Raw genomic sequence first — 7,375 nt, 5'->3', positions numbered from 1 at the left:
TTTAACCACCTCCCCGCCCCGCCCCCCGCAACTAGCTTTGTTGAGGTATATGATGAACAAATATAATTGTAAGGTTCTTCAAGTGCACAATGTGATGATTTGATGGGTATATATATGCTGAAAGATTCCGCCCCCCACCCCATGATGTTAACACGCCATCACCTCACTTACTTACTTTTTGGGGGTGTGGAGGTTCTGATGAGAACATTTCTATTCTACTCTCTTAGCAAATTGCAATTATGCAACACAGGGTTATCAACAATGGGATGGTTCTTTTTAGACTTAGAGGAGGGATACATAAATGAAAACACTCTGGTGAATTCCTGAACTTCTCTGAGTCTTTTTTTGTAGATCAGAGAATTACCCTTGGGATTAAATCGGCTTTCAAGTGCTAAGGGCTTGGCATAATGCCTGGCACCATAGCAGACAGGTAGCCACTAGATTGTACACATGGGGAGAAAGATGCTGAAACAGGGCAGAGGAAGCTGAAGGGCTTCTTACCCTATGAACAGTATTTTCCTGGAGACCACTTGAGGGACTTCTCTGAGAGTGAGGGCTTGGAGGGAGGAGCAGGAAGGGGCCAGGAGGAGAATGATAACATTTAGAGAGCTGCTGGGGAGGAGGCCAAGGGGGGTCAGGAACTGCTAAGGCTGCTAAGGTTCTTTTTTTTTTTTTTTTTTTTTTTTTTTTTTTTTTTTTTTTTTTTTTTTTTTTTTTTTTTGCGGGGGGTGGGGGGAGTGGTGTGGGGATTCCCAACCACCACCACGTCATGTGGGATCCTACTTCCCTGACCAGGGATCGAACCTGTGCCCTCTGCATGGGAAGTGCAAAGTCTTAACCACTGGACTACCAGGGAAGCCCCCGCTGCTAAGGTTCTTGTTGCTCTGTAGTTCAGTGATATTTTTTTCCCTGGAAGTATTTTTTTAAGCCAACAGTTGTATCCAAAAGTGAAGTCTCTCTGTACTGATTCCAAGAACAACAGAAGTCATATTACAATGATAGGACTTGACAGGAAAGCAGTACCCAAGAGAGCTGGCTGAGGATATGTTTGGGAGGGATTCCCTGCTCATCCCCCAAGCTGACCGAGTCTGGTCCAACCTGAAGACTCTTACCTGGAAACAGGACCTCACCTTGGAAAGGATGGCCTTGGTGATGCTGATGGTGGCCACGCCAGTTTACTTCTAGGCCCCATCCACACGTGCGTCATGCCTGATCAGTCACTCAATCGTGTCTGACTCTTTTTGACCCTTTGAACTGTAACCTGCCAGGCTCCTCTGTTAATGGAATTTCCCAAGCAAGAATATTGGAGTGGGTAGCCATTTCCTCCTCCAGGGCATATTTCCCACCCAGGGGTCGAACCCGAGTCTCCTGCACTGGAGGCAGATTCTTTACCGCTGAGCTACCTGGGAAGAGCTATGGGATTTGGTTACACCCAGTAAGAGCCTGAAGAATAGCCACTGATAAGTAATGTTCTGCTATATAGTTTATATGGTGCAAGATCCAATTAGGATATATTTTGATGGATTTAAATACCAAGTTTATTCTCTTTTTTTTTTTTTGCCATTTAAAAACATATTTTGAAAGCATAGAATATGTGTATAATACTCCTATCCTAAAAAATTACTGAAACTTTGTGCTATTTTTCTTTGTAACTAGTTTTCCTTGCACAACAAAAATAAGTAATTTCGTCACTAAAATACTGTGCTTTTATTTTCCTAATGTCCACTGTCTCTGAAGTCATTAGGTGAATTAAACTTCTTTTGCATGTCTTGTTTTCTTTATATAAAAAATAAAATATACACGTATTTTCATGCAGCTGTTAATAAAAGAAGTTAATGTAATCCTTTGTGATACTGATTTCACAATGTTTCTTTTCTATAAACTGCTGTTGCTTGTTTTAATGAAATAACCTGTGAAATTTCCTGAAGTACTGTTATTTTTCTTTCTCTTCCTTTTTCTCACCTACTTTCAAATTTAGTTTGGAAGTTTGCAGCATCTTTATTTTGGTAGCTAACTGTTAAGGTTCTTATCCTTTAAAAAGCTTTCCTACACAGAAATTAAAAATCCAGAATATATTTATGGCTTTAGACTTGCATTTAAGTTAGGAAGCAGTATCTATTGCTGGGACTCACCTGATGGCTCAGACAGTAAAGAATCTGCCTGCAATGCAGGTGACCTGGATTCAAGCCCTGGGTTGGGAAGATCCCTTGGGGAAGGAAATGGCAATACACTCCAGTATACTTGTCTGGAGAATTCCATGGACAGAGGAGCCTGGTGGGCTGTGGTTTATGGGGTCTCAAAGAGTTTGACTTGACTGAGCAACTAATACACACATACACATCTATTGCTGATCAGCAGAAGGACGATCTTCACACAAGCAGCTGTCTTTGACCTTTCTTAGAAAGTGACCTTTTCTTGTTAAATGGCTATTATTAGGATAGTCATGAGAAGAGATGGAAAGACACTGCATGGGGTTTATTAATGAGGCTCCCTGATATTAAGTCTAAGAAATTTACATCAATACTTCAGATGTTGGTTTGAAAATCTGATCAGAGATCAATGTAATTGCAATCCTTGGACCATCTAGACCCCTCCACTGGTGCTGTGATTCCTTTTGGCAGGCCTGCTGGCTCCACTTTCTGGACTATTCCTCTTCAGCTTAACTGAAGTTGTATGTTGTCTTATGTAGCTGTAGAATAGCATCTGGCTTCCTCAGTGGCTCAGTGGGTAAAGAATCCACCTGCAATGCAGGAGACGCAGGAAACACAGATTTGATCCCTGGGATGGGAAGATCCCCTGAAGAAGGGAACAGCAAGCCACTCCAGTATTCTTGCCTGGAAAATTGCTTGGTTAAAGGAGCTTGGTGGGTTACAGTCCAAAGGGTCACAAAGAGTCAAACATGACTGAGTGACTAAACACATATAGTAAATAGCATCTAGGCACTGAATATCATGTCTGTAAACATATGCCACCACATGAGCAAACTGAAAAGCCAATTACCAATGCTTTAATTTATTTTATAACACTATTTGCTTTAAGTATTTTTAAAATTTTCTTGCTGCCTTTGGACTGTAGTCAAATTCTCAATGGAAACGATGCAAATATTATATTCAACTGAATTTCTATGCAAGTTAAATTTCCACTCTTGGAGAAGTTAAAATAGCCATTGCTTTTGGGCAATCATTTTCTCTTGATGGTTTTATAATTTAGACTTCAAATTCTGCTTTAGTGATCACAAAAAAATGTAGTTTGACATTTGAACAATGACAGCATATTAGTTTTTTTTATTTTTTGGCTGCACCACACAGCTTGTGGGAATTCCCTGACCAGAGATTGAACCCACGTCCCAGCCATCAAAGTATGGAGTTCTAACCACTGGACCGCCAGGGAATTCCCCAGCATATTTGTTATTTTAAAGAACATAGGCTTAGGATGGAGGGTAAGTATGAAATAACAGCATTGGGGATTTAGATTTTCTGGTCACCAGGAAATGGATATGTTTTCCCCCCACCAAGCATGATAATGGGGAGAAAATTTGGAAGTCCAGATCAGAGAATCATGAAATTTTTGAGGTATGGAGAATCTTAATTCTAATATGATCTAATACAACTCTCCTATTTTTATAAAGATGAAAGCAGAAGGAGGTGATTTGTCTGAAGGTGTTTAGTTTTTAGTGGTAGAGATGGAGCTGGGTTTGAACTCAGGCCTCCAGACTCAATGTTCTGCTTATTAGCCAACAAATCATGTAAGTGGAGGTAGGGGGAATAAGGAGGGCTGGGCAGGATTTTGAAAGCAATTACCACCGAGTTTTCCTTTTTGGAACTCACAACTCTGAACCAAAGGGAGCTAATTAAGCAGTTACCAAGGGGAAATGCAGATGAGATTTGCCTTGCTATGTTTCACACCTTGAAGCCTGCAAGAGATTTGGAATTGAATCCCAATTTTGACATTAATGATTTTAGGCTTAGATGCCTCAATTGTTAAGAAAAAAAAGGGCTAGCCTAAATCAGTGATTCGAAGTTTACCATGCATCACCTGGAGGATGTGTTCAAAACTAGCTGTGTAGGCTCAGTCCCCAAGCTTCTGGTTCAATAGGCCCAGGTGAGGCACCAAAATTTGCCTTTCTGATAGGTTTGTATGTTGTCTGAGAACCATATTTTGAAAACTAGTGGCTTAGAGATAATTTTAAAGGTCTTTTCCTGCACAAAAGCATTCTTTTTTTTTTAAATCAACTTTATTGAGGTATAATTTATATGCAAGTGAAATGCATGAATCTTAAGGAAATAGTGAGCTGTGACAAATGTATTCATGCATGTAATCACCACCAAAGGCAAGGTGTTAAGATTTTTCCACCAAGGCAGAAAGCTCCCCAATGCCCTGCTAAAGTCAGTGTCATTTTCTTTTTTCTTCTTTTTAACCAGTTTTTACATGGAAGTATAGTTCGTTTAGAAAGTTGTATTGCTTTCAAGGGTACAGCAAAGAGATTCAGTTTTATATATAAACATATATTCTTTTTTGGGCTCTTTTCCATTATAGATCCTGCCTGAAAAATTCTTAACCTTCTTACCTTAACTTTCTCAACAAACGAAAAGTTTATACATTCATGGCCCTTGGAAAGCAAGGGCAGGGAGATGTTTTATTTGTATGAGAAATTAAGTTTTGTGAGGTCTTCAAATGAAAGATGCAAGTTATGTTCAGTATGACTTTAACAGAGTATTATTTTGAAAGTCACAAATGTTGTAAGAAAAGGAATGTGAGCTATTTTATGTAACTGGCGAAAGAAAATTGTGGAAGAACTGACTCCTTTAGGTACTGAGCACACACTTCTCGGTGGGGCCTTCCCAAGGAAGCCGAGCTCATAACAAACCTTATTTATTTAAATTGGAGCCAGTGGGAGTTCCCGACAAGAAAAAACAGTTATAAGATCAAAGCCCTAAGTGAAAAACCAGGAAATAAGAATTTTATGTAACTTCTATCTAAGGAATTCTGAGGGTAAGAATTTTCAGTTACATTTTATTGATGTTTTTTCAGAGTTAAAAGAGCATGAAGTCATGGTTTTAATCCCACTTCTTTCTCAAATGTTAGTACAAATACACTTGGTTGTTCTATTGAGTTTGGCAGTTCTTTAATGATAACAAAGAGAAATGGGGGAGTCCAAATGGGTACTAAGTTTTTGTGCCTATTACAAATTGCAGCATCTTCTTACAGGAATATATGTTGGCCGAGGTTGCTATGCTGAGGTTTTAGATATTACATTTTGTACCATATGTAATGTAATGGCTAAATGGACACACTGTTTAAACACTGTCTTAGGCCAGCTTTTAAAATATTCCCAAGAGTTGGAACATGTCTTTGAAAAGGTAAAAATTGCACTTTAGGTGTGAAAATACACCCCCAGTATAAAAAAATAATTTACTTTTTATTTCTTTAAAAACAACCTCAAGTCTGATGTAAGCCACTTAAAAAGAGGTGACTTGCTTTTTCTGGTAAAGATCAAATACACTATTGATCTGCTTTTGTCCTAATGAGATACGACCCTTATAAAATACAAACGCATAGGAAAGAAAGAAAACGAACCCATACTTCTCATTTGGCTTTCTGTTGGCTGTATAACAGACGGTGTTTTACATGGTTTTTCACAGACTCAGCAGGGAGGAAGTTGTGTGAGAAAGGGTCTTGTGTTGAAAAGTAGCCTGACTGATCCTTTAAAGACCATCTGGGAAACCTGCCTGCAAATAGCTGATGGGCCTCCTGACACTGAGTGCTGGGCCGCATAGTCCCACATAGCACAGAGGAGCTCTGCGACCGGTGTCCGGCTTAATTAGGGCTCCGGAATTTAAGAATTTCTTTCTTTCTTCCTTCCTTTCTTTTCTCTATGTTTTGGCCGCACTGCAAAGCGTGTGGGATCTTAGTTTCCCGACTAGGAATTGAACCTGTGCCCCTTAGAGAGGAAGCGTGGAGTCTCAACCACTGGACCACCAGGGAAGTTCCCTTTTTTCCCTTAATCTGGGTGATTTGTGACACTATCTGTGATTTTGTTTCAGAAGTATATATATCAGTTTAAAAATGAGGTTCATTGTGGTTATTTTTTGGAAGTCAGATAATAACAAATGCTGGCGAGGATGTAGAGAAATTGGAACCCACGTACTTTGTTGACCGGATGCAAAGTGATGCAGCCACTTTGGAAAACAGTCTGGCACGTCCGTAAGTGGTTAAACACGGAGTTCCTGCGTGACTGGGGAGCTCCACTCCTCTCCCCCTCTCTCTTCCTCCCCCTCTCTCTTCCTCCCCCTGCTTCCCGTATTCTTTCAAACTCTCCTCCCCGGAGTGTAAGCTCCGTAACAGTCCAGGCCTGCGCTGTCTGGTTGTTGCTCTGCCTCTGACGTCTGGGACAGAGTTTGGCACGTGGCAGGAACTCAGTGTATTTTTAATTGAGCAAACCAGTAGGAAATAGGCATACAGTAAAGTTATTCAGAGCATAGCCTCTGGAGTTACCCTGCATCACTATGAATTCAGGCCCAACTCTCCCCGTGGGACCTTGCTTTTATTACTCAGCCTTTTTGAGCCTCAGTTTCCTCAGCTGTGAAATGGGATAATAACAGCACATAAGATTTTTGACTGACAAGCCCTCGAGAAAACGTATTAAGAATAAATAAGATTCATTTGAAAAGTGACTAAAGAAATTCATTTAATAAAAACTTATTAAGAATTGATTGCATAACACTTTGTGCCATATAAAATGAGCGTCATCTCCGTAGATGAATAAGATGTGGTCTCCGGCTTCAAGATCATGAGGAAGTGTCACCCTAGTTGAAAAGAGATCCTTAAAAACCAAGAAAGAGACCTAGGCCCGAGGAGAATATGTAAAGTGAACGCACAACCTTAGCCAAACACTTTAGTTTAGCCTAACTTTGTTCCCAGTCTTTTGCATTAAGGAGAGTCGTTTTGAATTGAACTTGTTTCTCCAAAATATTGTATATGGAGACATTAATTCCTATGTATTTCAAGTGGACACAATTTGGCCATCGTGAGAAAATTTAATTTTATGCCTGGCCTATTTGCTTCATTTAAAAAGAAGGAAGGGAATTCCCGTGGTGGTCCAGTGGTTAGGACTCAGTACTTTGACTGCTGAGGGCTGAGGTTCAGTCCCTGGTCAGGGAATTAAGATCCCACAAGCCTTACAGTAAGGCCAAAAAAAAAAAAAAAAAATAGAGCTTTGTCTTCCTCCTCTTTAAAGTGTATCCAGTGGGAGTGCTTTCCCCTGCCCCTGATGATAGCTTGGGCAGGTGCTTTGACTCTGGGGCTCACTTGTAGATCCTTTTAGTTCTGTTAGCTGTGATCATAATAGCAGGCTGTGCCTTTCTTGATCCAAAGT

General features: G+C 40.2%; 1 non-coding gene across 1 annotated transcript; it reads right to left on the bottom strand.

Moving 5' to 3' along the window:
* Positions 1 to 783: 783 nt before the first annotated feature.
* On the bottom strand, positions 784 to 856 carry TRNAG-UCC. The gene has a single exon. It is a non-coding gene; the product is annotated as a tRNA-Gly (tRNA).
* Between the last annotated feature and the right edge of the window lie 6,519 nt (positions 857 to 7,375).

This window comes from Cervus elaphus, chromosome 26, assembly GCF_910594005.1.
Source record: "Cervus elaphus chromosome 26, mCerEla1.1, whole genome shotgun sequence".
NCBI lineage: Eukaryota > Metazoa > Chordata > Mammalia > Artiodactyla > Cervidae > Cervus > Cervus elaphus.
This window is presented reverse-complemented; position numbering and strand designations above follow the sequence as displayed.